This window comes from Macaca nemestrina, chromosome 1, assembly GCF_043159975.1.
Source record: "Macaca nemestrina isolate mMacNem1 chromosome 1, mMacNem.hap1, whole genome shotgun sequence".
Classification (NCBI taxonomy): Eukaryota; Metazoa; Chordata; class Mammalia; order Primates; family Cercopithecidae; genus Macaca; species Macaca nemestrina.
Genome location: NC_092125.1, coordinates 42117391 through 42130614, shown reverse-complemented (window position 1 = coordinate 42130614; position 13224 = coordinate 42117391). Strand labels below are relative to the sequence as shown.

Below are 13224 nucleotides of genomic sequence, written 5' to 3'. Positions count from 1 at the left end.
GTCAGACATTGCCCAACGTTTCAGAAAATATCTTCTTTCTGATATATCCAATTTCTTACCTATATCCATTAGGTGATTTGGTATATCAGAAAAGGTTGCCTTTCATATAAGAAGAATTATATAAATATCTGACTGCTACACAAAAACTTAAGGTTGTTTAATTTTTGGACTAGGTGTGCTGAGAATTGCCTATACCTTACCTTAAATGTGGTGAATAAATATCAGTAGCCCAGATACAGTAGCCTGAGCAGAGGATGCTGGTGGTTCTGAATTGGCATTTCTGTTTATTTACAGACTTGATGTAACTAGTGAGAATGGGCTCCATAATTCTTTCAGCTGTTCATCCTTTATTAAGCCCCTAAGTGGGACAATTATGGTATCACATCTGGAATACTAGAAAGAAAGTTTACCGTGAAGAATTGAAATATCTCAGTGGCAACAGAAATGGGAATGCCCTTTGCTCAGTTTTCTAGTTAACTACTGCTGCCTAACAAAGTATCCTGAGAATGAAATGTTTTAAAACAACTACCTTCTTGTTATATCTCATGATTCTGTGGGTCAGGATTTGAGTCAGGGCTCAGCTGGCTAATTCTACTGCCCCCTGTGGTGTTGCCTGGGGTGATTCAGTAATACTCATTCAGTGAGTGGTCTGGTCTCTAGGGTCTAAGACATTTTCACTCACATATTTGTTGTCTTTTGGAGGGTGCCAGGAAGCTGGGCTCAGCTGGCCCCCTCTCCAACTCTATGATAAAGTTTCAGAGCCTCTCCATGTGGGCGCTCAAGCAAGGTAGTGGACGTTCTTATAAGGCATCCCAGGGCTTTGAGAGACCAGTGTCCAGCTGCTAGTCTCTTAAAGGTGAGGCCTAGAAATGGAATAGTTCCATTTCCACTTCACTCTAGTGGTCAAAGTGGTCACAGACCAGCAAGATGCACAGGAAGGAGAACTAGACCCGAATATCTTGATGGGAGGAGTGTCAAAGAATTTTGACCCTTACAATTAGGGACAATTATTGAGGTTGCTACAGTGCCCAGATAGCATGGATAGATAGCTATCTACTGGTGACAGCACAGACACTAGAGTTGGACTGCCTGGTTTCAAATCCCAGACCTATAACTTTAGCTGTGTGACTTGGTACATTTTTTGAAAATAAATTTTATTGAGAGATAACTTATGTGTAGTAAGAAGTACTCGTTTTTAGAGTTTATTTCTGTGACTTTTGACAAATTTGTATACCTGTTTAACATTTCTGTCACACTAAATGTTTCTTTGTACCCCTTTCCAGTTAATTTCCCTCAAACCAGGCAAACATTTATCTGCTATTGTTATTGATTAGGTTAGTCTCTTCTAGAGTTTTATATAAATGGAATTAAACAGCATATCTTTTGTGTCTGACTTCTTTCACTTAGCTTTTTTTTAAGATTTTTTTTATTTTTTATTTTTTAGACAGGGTCTTACTCTGTCACCTAAGCTAGAGTGCAGCAGTGGCACAATCTCAGCTCACTATAGCCTCGATCTCCTGGGCTCAAGCAATCCTCAGCCTCAGCCTCTGAAGTAACTGGGATGACAGCTGCATGCTACCATGCCTGGATAATTTTTGTATTCTTTTAGAGACAGGGTCTCTCTATGTTGTCAAGGCTGGTCTCGAACTCCTGGGCTCAAGTGATTCTCCTGCCTTGGCCTCCCAAAGTGCTGGGATGACAGGTGTGAGCCACCGTGCCCAGCTTCACTGAACCCATGTTTTTGAGATTCATCCACTTGTTTTTTTCCTATTTCAATATTTCTTTTTCATTGTTAAGAATCATTTAATTTAATGAATATACCAACATTTGTTTGTATGTTCACATGTTGACGGACTTTTGGGTTATTTCCAGTTTGGACTATTGTGAATAAAGTTGCTCAGAACTTTTGTATACAGGTCTTTGTGCGAACATATGTTTTTATTTCTCTTTGAAAAATACCTAGGAGTAAGAATGCCGGATGTTTTTCTTTTTTCTTTTTTAAAGACGAAGTCTCACTATGTTGCCCAGGCTGGAGTGCCTTGGCTATTCATAGGTGCAGTCCCACTACTGATCAGCACAAGCCTTTTGACCTGCTCCGTTTCTGACCTGGGCAGGTTCACCCCTCCTTAGGCAACCTAGTAAGTGGTCCGTCCACTCCCAGGAGGTCACCATATTAATGCTGAACTTAATATGGAAAGTCAATCAGCATAGCACACTACAGCCCAGAACTTCTGGCCTCAGGTGATCCTTCTGCTTCGGCCTCCTTAGTAGCTGGGACTACAGGTGCATGCTGAGTGTTACAATGAGTATATGTTTACCTTTTCAAAAAATTGTGAAAATGTTTTCATAATGATTTTTATATTACCCCCACACCAATAATATGTGAGAGCACCATTTCTTCAACAGCCTTGCCAATATTTGATATTGTCTTTTTAATTTCAAAATCTCTAATGCATATGTAGAGTATCTCATTATTTTAAGTAGCATTTCCCTGGTGACCATTAATATTGAGCATTTTTTCATATGCCTATTGACACTGTCTTCTGTAAAGTGTCTGTTCAAATATTTTCTGTGCCTCAGTTTCCTCATCAGAAAAATGGGATAATAACATACATACCTCATAGAGTTTTTATAAAGATCAAATAAGTTAATATGTATAAGCACTTAGAACAATTCCTCATGTACAGTGTATTAGTTTTCTATTGTTGCTGTAGCAAATTATGTGAAACTTAGAGGCATAAACAACATAAATTTACTGTTTCACAGTTCTGTAGGTCAGATGTTCCTCACAGGTCTCACAGTGTTAAAACTGAACAGCAGGCAGGGCTGCTCGTTTCTGGAGGCTCTAGGGAGAAATCCATTTCCTTTTTTTCCCAGCTTCTTGAGGGTACTCATATTTCTTGGCTCATGGCCCCCTTCCTCCATCTTCAAAGCCAACAACACTGCATCTCTCTGTGCCTTTTTTCTGTTGTCATGTCTCCCTCTGATTCTCTTCTTCCTTCTTATTCCCTCTTCCACTTCTTTCCCCTCTTCCACTGGGTGATTGTATTGGGCCACCCAGAAAATCCATGATAACCTCTTTGTTTTAAGGTCAGTTGTTTAGCAAACTTAATTCCATCTGCAATGTTAATTGTTCTTAGCCAACCAATATAATATATTCACTGATTTTAGGGACTAGGACATGGATATCTCCGAAAGCAATTATTCACCTACCATACATAGTAACTGCTATATTAGGGTTAGCTTTTCTTGGTATTATTATTATTATTATTATTATTAAAGGTCCTTAGATTTAGAGTTAAGGACTTGGACTCAAATCACAGCTTCAAAACTTACCATCTGTGTGGTCTTGGGAACGTTAATTGCTGTCTTTGAGACATGCAATTTAGTATGTTATTTGGAAATATGCAGCAAATAGATAAATCATTAGTTATCAAAAAAATCACTTTTATTTATTAATTAATTTATTTATTTTTCACCAGTTGTCAAATGATCCTTTATTGAAATACTTTCCTTTGTGCTTAACTGGCTGGGCATTCCACAGCACCACTGTTGATGTCATCTATGATGTCATGGGGGTGGCGGCCATCAACATTACAGCCCACAGACTGGGCAGTCCCCAGGATCTCTTTAATGGTTCCAGAGAGTTCTCTGGCTAAGGATCGGTGCCGCATCTGTCGAGCAATGTTGATAATCTCATCAAAAGTGATATTCCCACTGTGTTTAATGTTTTTCTGTTTCTTTCTGTCTCTTGGTGGTTCCTTGAGGGCTTTGATGATCAGGGCAGAGGCAGAAGGCACCACCTCAATCTGGGCCTGTCTGTTCTGAATGGTCAGTTTCACTGTAATCCTCAGGCCCTTCCAGTCACCTGTTGCCTTGGCAATGTCATCACCAACCTTTTTCGGAGACAGACCCAGGGGGCCGATCTTGGGGGCCAGCGCAGAAGTGGCACCGACTTCACCTCCGGTGCACCTCAGGTATACGACTTTGATCTCGTTGGGTCGAATTTCGGCGGCATGGTGGAGGTGGCTGGTGTTGGATGAACCTGGATTCGGGATGACCGAAGAAAGTTGCACCTTTACCCCGCTCCGAGCGGAAAGCCGAGAGCAAAAAAATCACTTTAAAATTGAAGTCCTTGGATTGTAGAACTGGGTGTTAGTTAGAAATTGGTGGTGGGGGAGGGGGGGATAGAGGGGCAGAAGTGTGATGTTTTGTTGACTTTACAAACATTTAGCTCTATTTGTCTTAATTTTTTTGTGGTAAAATACACATAACATAAAATGTATCATTAGTGACATTCACAGTGTTGTGTAAACATTACTACTGTCTTGTTCTAGAACATTTTCATTAACCCCAAAGGAAATCTTGTACTATTAAGCAGTCACTTGCCATTCCCCACTCCTCCTGGCCACTGGCAATCACTAATCTGCCTCCTGTCTAAGGATTTTCTGACTCTGGATGTTTCCTATAAATAAAATCATACAATATGTGGCTTTTGCAACTGGCTTCTTTCACTTAGCATAATATTTTGAAAATATATCTACCCTGTAGAATGTATCAGCACTTCATTCCTTTTTTAAGGCTAATATTCTGTTGTATGGATATACCACATTTTGTTTATTCATGTATCTGTTGATGGACATTTGGGTTGTTTCCACCTTTTGGCTATCGAGTGTAGTGCTGCTGTGAATATGTGTGCACAAGTTGTTGTTTGAACACCTGCTTTACTTCTTTTGGGTATATAACCAGGAGTGGAATTCCTGGATCATATAGTAATTCTATATTGAATCCGATGTGGACCCACCAAACCCTTCCACAGCAGTTATGCCATTTTAAATTCCCACCAGCAAGGGACATGGGCTCCAATTTCTCCACATTCTCAGCCACTGGTCCATTTGTCATTTAATGAAACTAAAAATGTATGGGACTTTTAATGGAACTAAAAATTCTGTATATAGTACTATGATAAATTAAAATCACTAAAATAAAACCATAAAGTGATACTAATAACAGGCATAAGGATGAAAAAAAACAGAATGTGGGGATCGGCATAGCCTTACCGGGTATATTATTTCTTATTGCTGCTGTAACAAATTACCACAAATTTAGTGAGTTAAACCCACAGAAATGTATTCTTTTATAGTTCCAGAGGTTAAACGTCCAAAATGGGTCACACTGGGCTAAAATCAAGGCTGTGTTCCTTTCTAGAGGCTTTAGGGAGAATCCACTTCTTTGCCTTTTCTGGCTTCCAGAGGTTGCCAACAAGTCTTGGCTTGTAGCCCCTTCCTCTGTATTCAAAGCCAACAGCATAGCATCTCTTCTCTCCTCTCTGACTGCTGTTTCTATCCTTAGATGTAAGGACTCTCTGACTCTGATCTTCCCTCTTACGAAGACCTGGTAGTTACATGGGCTCACCTAGATTATTGAGAACAATCTCCCCATCTCAAAATCCTTACCTTCATCACATCTGCAAAATCTCTTTTGCTGTGTAAAGTAACATATTCGTATGTTCTGGGATTCAGATATGGATGTCTTTGGAAGGCTATTATTGAGCCTACCACCCCAGGGCAACTTTACTCATGAAGAACTCACTCATGGAGAGGTGGGCAGAAAGGGCTCTGTCACTTAGAAAGTGGCAAAGTTACCCAGTGAAGTCAAACCACCTAAGCCTTAGTTTTCTGTTCCATAAAGGGGAGGTAATAATAGTAAACATGTTATCTGTCATGTATTTTTTTTTTTTTTGGTGGAAGTAAAATAAGAAAAAAATGTTTACCTATGCTAACTCAAATTTCTACCAAGCAACTTTAGTGCTCTTAGAAGACTGTAGGTAAAGCTGGTAGCTGCAAATTTCAGGCATGACTTTCTTTGAAGTCTTATGTTTTATCTGAGAAATTCATGTGAATTATACATTGTAGTTAATAATAGATGTGTGTTTGTTTTACTACATAAATAATGTTTTAAGTGTCTCGCCAGCAGGAACAATACATTGATGTTCTCTATTCTTTCATGTTGCATACCCCCATCACATCTCTGATTATCTCTGTTTGAGAAATATTGTTAAATAAAAGAAAGCACATTGTAAACTATAATGAGGAATGAAAACTCATATCATCAGATTCAAACATCAAATATTAAAAGCATAGCAGTGGTCTTAGCTCCATGTAGTGAACCAAAGGAAGAATAAAGGCCTTTTCTAAGAAGTGCAGCAAAACAGAACTCTGAAAACACATATGATTCCTGGAATTTGCCTTTTGTTAATACAGTATGATCTGTTCTTCAGACTGTGGTGAAGTAAGTTTTTCAGTCTGACTGACTGTCAGAGAGGTGGAAAGTTTATTATCAAGGAGAAATAGGTAAAGAAGAATGAAGCCAGTGGGAGATACTGGGGTCTCTGTGTCCCCTCCCCATAATATCCATAAGCTTCTCAAACATCATTCTTTGAGGTGGCCCAGTAATGCTTTCTCAGTCTTCTTTGACAATATATGCAGCCTCAAAAAACATCACTCTGCAACACATTGCTCTCTTTAGAAATTCCAGAACCATCTTTTTTTTGAGATGGAGTCTCACTCTGTCACCCAGGCTGGAGTGTAGTGGCCTGATCTTGGCTCACTGCAGCCTCTGCCTTCAGGGTTCAAGTGATTCTCCCATTTCAGCTTCCCAGGTAGCTAAGATTACAGGTGTTTGCCACCACGCTGGGCTGATTTTTGTATTTTTTGGTAGAGATGTAGAGACAGGGTTTCACCATCTTGGCCAGGGTGGTCTTGAACTCCTGACCTCAAGTGATCTGCCCACCTCGGCCTCCCAAAGTGTTGGGATTACAGGTGTAAGCCGCTGCGTCCGGCCACAGCACCATCATTTTTAAATCAGTAAGACCAATATTCCCAAGGGCACCTCTAAAGAGGATCTGGGTTCCCTGAAACCTCCTGGGTAATGCAACAGGACTAGATGATTATGAATGTTTGGGGCCCTTCTGGAGATTTCTGGAAGACCTGTGCTATGTTTCTTTCACTCAGCTCATAAAGTAGCCTTAGATCTAGCCACCTTGTTAGCCAGGAAAGCGGAAAGCAAGTGAAAAGATTTCATAAGAGTCCCCAGAAATAACTTCCATAATTAACATCACTGGAGGAATATCTCATCTGCTCACAATTTCTTTTTATCTCACCTATTTCTGTTGGAGAGTGTAATAAGGACTCGGAATATGGCTCCTTCTCAAGAAATTCTTAAAGAAAAATAGCACTCCTCCCCTTCCCCAACAACTGTATAGATGCCTGTTAATATTTTCCTTAGAAGAATATCACTTTAACACATATACATGCTGGAAGTATGTCGAATTGTATCTTTTATTGAGAAATTTACCATGTAATTCTGGCAGGTAGATGACTTAGATAATATTCTAAAATGTGTAGTTTTCAGGGTTTAAGTGACTGAAAAGCTGAAGTCTAATGAAGATTTGTTAGTGGACGAAAGGAGCTAGGGAAGTGCATGCAGAATTGCTAAAGGGAAAGTGTCAAAACAAGCATTCATGAAGGCTGATTGAGAATCTGCAGAGTAAAACAAGTAGAAACAGGTCTTTGTGGGTTCATGTGATTCCACAGCTACAGAGGAATCGGGTAGGCTTAGAAGGTTAAAATGATGTAGTTTAAAGCAGAAATTTAAAACGTAGATTCCTGCTAAATAACCCTTTGATAATTTTTCAAAACAGGAAAAATCTTGCACATTTTTATTCCCATGCCATGTGAGAAATCAAATCCCAATTCTTTTACCTTCTACTCTCTAATAAATTTTTGTTTGCTTTTACTTCTTTTTGGTAAAATGAACAAGTCCTAAAATTAGATGAACTCCATTCTAATTCAAATTCTGTTCTCAAACAAAATAAACTTTTCGTTCTTTGTCCTCTAATAACCTGACCAGTATTCTATTTTTACCTCTCAGCCCTGAAATGACTTTGACTCTTAATTTGAATTTTCCTCATCTTGTAAATGTTCTGAGTGAGCTTTGGAGAGGTCTGCATTTGGTTCACTAGGCACAGTACAATTCTTACAAACTGTTGAGCTTCAGTTCAAGCTTCTATTATTCATACATCAAATTGCTTCTAGGGGTATGACACTTTGGACGTGATTGGAAGGCCAAGTGAAAGATATTTAGCGGTCTCACATGACAAGACCACTTGGACAAAAGGACTTTGTACATGTGATTCACACAATGGGAAATCATGAACTTTTTCTCACCCTGTAAGTGGCATTGTGCCAGAGTAAACTCAGGAGCTACCCTTTGGCATGATTCTGGAAATCTTTTTGGCTCTGATATTTGGAGTTTTAGTGCTAAAATAAAAATTAGCATTGGGAAGCACTTAATTATTTGTCATGGATTAAAACTATATAATCTCCTACATTTTATCCAAGAATACTACCGTCTTATAGGGTAGAAGTCTCATTCGCTACTAACATTTTATTTGTTTACACAATATTTTGTCACATAAGGGAATGTATATGAAAGCTAAGTGTATAATAGAGCAATAAAAATGGAAAAAACAAGATAATAGACTTAAATTCATTGTTCATTGAAGTCAAAGTTGTTCTTTGAGAGAACATTCATTTAAGTGAATGTTGTCCTTCCAGAAAACAAGCTTTTTCATTTAAAAAAGTGTTTTTGGGCCGGGCATGGAGGCTCATGCCTGTAATCAGAGCACTTTGGGAGGCCGAGGCAGGAGGATTGCTTGAGCCCAGGACTTTGAGACCAGCCTGGGCAACATGGCGAAACTCCATCTCTACAAAAAATACAAAAATTATCTGGGTATAGTAGCATGTGCCTGCAGACCCAGCTACTCGGGAGGGTGAAGTGGGAGGATTGCTTTAGCCCCGAAAGGTGAGGCTGCAGTGAACTGTGGTCATGCCACTGCACTCCAGCCTGGGCGACAGAGCAAGACCCTGTCTCAAAAATGAAAAAGAAAAAGGAAAAAAACAGTATTTCCGAAGCTCCCACTTTATGCTGTGCACCGTGTTGGCTGTTATGGAGAACGTAGGGGACTATAGAATATAGGATCAACATAGATCCTGTTTTCAAGGAGATTACAGTCTTGTAGAGAAGCAGGGCAGTAAAATTAAGAAAGAAGTGGGCTCCCACACTTACATTTAGTATGAGTCAGACATTTTATCTCTTTATCTCTTATCTTCACAACAATATTGCAAATAAGATATTATCCTTGTCAATTTATAGTATGGGAACAGTGATTGAGGAAGGTGAGTAACTTCTTTGAATTTACTCTGCTAGTAAGTTGTCAAAGCAGGATTCACATTCAGATGTTTCTCCCTTTAGAGAACGAAATGTTTCCCACTATGCCCACCGACTTCCTATTTCTAGCACACTAACCACTTTGTTTCTTAGAACGAGTCACTCAATCATTCTGTAACTTAGTTTCTTGGTCTATAAAATGAAGAGGTTTCTTACGTGGGGCAGACATTCATTCTGTTGTCTTTCAGCTAACCAAGACCAGACAGGATGTCTAGCTAGGGTCACAGCTACACACTTGGGACCAGGGCTGTTCGAGTGCCCTACATTCGGTGGGGGGCACACCATTCAGAGTGCCTGAGCCTTGAAGAAAAGTAGCATTTGGGTGGACACAGAGGAAGTGGAGGGTCTTCTAGATTGAGGGAGAAGCCAGAACAAAAGCTGGCCTCCAGAGCCAGGAGTGAGGCTGGACTGTTTGCCAGAGAGTGAGAGTTGGTAGTGGTAGAGTGAAAGGGGCCTGATGTGTAACATTGGGAGGAAAGTTGTTGGGTCTCAAGATGAAGGAGAACCTTGAATACCATGCGTTTGCACTCAACTGAAAGGTTCATAGAGCCATTTTAAGACTTACCAAATCACGTGCCACTATTTACTGCTTCGATTTTGAACTTGATACATCAGCTGGTTGAGATGCTCAGACTTTGTATGATATTAGCAAATATAACTGGTGGATTCCGCAATATTAATGATGTGGTAGTGCCTGACAAGTGATAGCAACCCACAAATTCCTGGTCATAACGAATACTTAATGAAGCATAAATGAATGCTTTTTGAGAGACTTGGGGATTGGCTCAGTTTTCCAGGTGGGTTCGTAAATTTGCCCTGAACTATCCAGTGTCACCTGGTTCTCTCAGACAAACTGTCTTAGACCAATAGGTGTGATAGAGGGGACTGTTGGAGGGTGCCATGTGTTATAAATATCCTTATCAGTTGGCTAAGTGCTGTTGTCTTTGGATGATCCATAAGGAAGCACAGCCAGGAGTAATTTGATATTTTAAAGGACACCAAAAATTAGAATCATGTTGTTGGAACTGTCTGAAAGAAGATTTAATACTTGTTTTATTAAAATTCTGATAAGAGATACAGGTGAACTACCTTACTTGGCAAAACAGATATATTCCTATGGCTTTATGGATTGAACCATATTTTAATATAAATATTTAAAGGGAAACTGTGATATCTGCAGCATACAAAAATCTTTGAAATAAACAACAATTTCCTTACTTTGTTTTATAATTTTGAATATTGGAATATAGAGCTTTATTAAAGGGGCAAACAAATTTAGAATTTACTATTAAATAATTGCATCTGGTGTTCAGCTACCATTTTGCTATATCTAGCTTTCAGTGACTTCCTTGGGCTCTTGGGAAAGAAATACACACACACACACACACACACACACACACAGAGAGAGAGAGAGAGAGAGAGAGAAACACTTTTTCCAAACCTTCAAAGAAACTGTAAATATTTTGTTATATAATAATAGGAAAAGCAATGAAAACTAATAAAATGGATTTTTCATTTAGCAGTTCAAAAGTATCTACTGAATAACTACTGAATGCCTGAGTTATTCTAGACATTGGAGATGCCGCTGTGAAGAAAACATACTAAATCTCTGCCCTCATGGAGCTTACCTTCCAGTGGGACAAAGATAGTAAATAAAAAGAATGTTTCAAAACATAAAGTCAGTTATCTCAGCACGTTATATTTTTTGCCCACTGTTTTAAAAGCCTCCTCTGTCTTATATCAAGTTTTCGTGTATGTATATAACTATATATTAAATATTTATTCTATTTCCTGATTCTACTTGTCTATCTCTGTCTACATTCTTGATTACTATGGCTTTAGAATAAAATTTAATATCTGATATAGCAAGGCTTCCAAATTATTCTTCTACAAAAATGGCTTAACTATCTTTATTCTGTATTCTCAATATAAGTTTTAGAATCAGTTAAGTCCCACGAAAACTCTTAGGTTTTTATTGAATTGCAATTATAGGCCAATTTGGGAAGAAACAACACTTCATTGATAATGAATCTTCTCATAGACAATCATGGTAAATTTCTCTGTGCTAGGTCTTCTTTAATGTTTCTCATTACATTTTAATAAATTTCTTCATAAGTCTTGCCCATACTTTATTGGATTTATTCTTTATAATTTTTATTGCTATTGTTGACATTATTTATTTTAAAACTACATTTTCTAAATGTTTATTACTGCTATATATGAATGCTATCTTTGTATGTTAATTTTATACCCATCAACTAACTTTGCTGAATTCAAATATTAATTTTAATTTTTTTTAGGAGATTCTTTTGGATTTTCTGTGAATAATCACATCATTTTAGAGCAGTGGTTCACAGTTGGGAATGATTTTGTCTGCAAGGGGACAGCGGGCTATGTCTAGAGACATTTTTGATTGTTGCAACTGGGATTGTTGAAATTTTGCAGCCATTTACTCAACAGTTATTTAATGCAGTACTACTAGGTATCAGGTCCTGTATTAGGGGCTAGATATTTAATGGTAAGTCAAACAGATACATTCTTACCCACTGCAGAATTTACTGTCTAGTTTATACCCTGCAAACAGAAAACATAACTTCTTTAAAGTACTCATGGGATATTTACAGAAAGTAATTGTATAATAAGTAAAAAAAAAAAAAAAAAAAAAAAAAAAAAAAGAAAAGAACCTGACAAAGTTCCAAATGCAGAAGTTATATAAGGTATATACTTTTACCACTATATTATAAACATGGAAACTAGTAACAAGTGTTTAAACAAACTAGGCCAGTCAGGATGACTCAGGGCTGTAATCCCAGCATTTTGGGAGGCTGAGGCGGGCAGATCACTTGAGCCCAGGACTTCGAGACCAACTTGGGCAATATGCAAAACCCCATCTCTACTAAAAGTACAAAAAAATTAACCAAGTGTGATGATGTGCACCTATAGTCCCAGCTATTCAGGAGGCTGAGATGGGAGGATGGCTTGAGACCGGGAAGTAGAGGTTGCAGTGAGCCAAGATTGTGCCATTGCACTCCAGCCTGAGTGACATAGTGAGACCCTGTCTCTACAAACAAAAGACAAAACAAAACAAATAAACAAACTAATAACTCCTTGCTAAATGGAGATCACATGTCCTTAAATGCTTTATGTATTAAAAATAACAATAAGTAAACCTGGGATTTAACTCAGGAAGTTAGAAAAAGAACAACAAAGGAACCACAAGGATGACAGAAGGAATTAATCAACATAAAGCCAGAAATTAATTAATTGTATAGCAGAAAAAGAATGGAACTGACAAGTTTTAAAAAGCTCTTTTTTTTTTTTGTAAAACAATAGACAAAGGAAGGGAAAAGAGTAACTTTACAGTGGAGAAGCTGACAAACACCACTTGAGTCAGGTGATCAAGGTCAATGTCAACAATGAGCCAAATTGACAGTATGTACCCTTGCTACAATGTGATGACAACACACTTTGTCTCTGTGATCATCATTCCCCCAATCCATATTTCAGCCTAATCATAAGAAAAACATCAGACAAATCCCAGTTGAGAGACATTTTAAATAATGCCTGACCAGTATTCCTCAAACTATCAAGCTCATCAAAAATGAGGAAAGTCTGAGAAAGTGTTACAGCTAAAAAAACCCAAGGACACATGACAATTAAACACAGGTAGTTTCCCAGATGGACTCCTGGAACAGACAAAGGACATCGGGTAAAAACTAAAGAAACCTAAATAAAATATGGACTTTAGTTAGTGATATTGGATCAATATTGTTTCATGCGTTGTGACAAATGCACCATTCTAATGTAAAATGTTGACAGTAGGGGAAACTGGGTATGGGGGATATGGAAATTCTGTACCATCTTTGTAATTTTTCTCTTAATCTAAAACTATTGCTTTTAATTTCCTAGTGTGGCAGTAACAAGTTAGCACAC

The 13224-nt window shown here is 38.3% G+C and overlaps 1 pseudogene; it reads right to left on the bottom strand.

Annotated features, from left to right (window-relative positions):
* Positions 1-3477: 3477 nt before the first annotated feature.
* LOC105484579 (large ribosomal subunit protein uL11-like) lies at positions 3478-4018 on the bottom strand (annotated as a pseudogene).
* Between the last annotated feature and the right edge of the window lie 9206 nt (positions 4019-13224).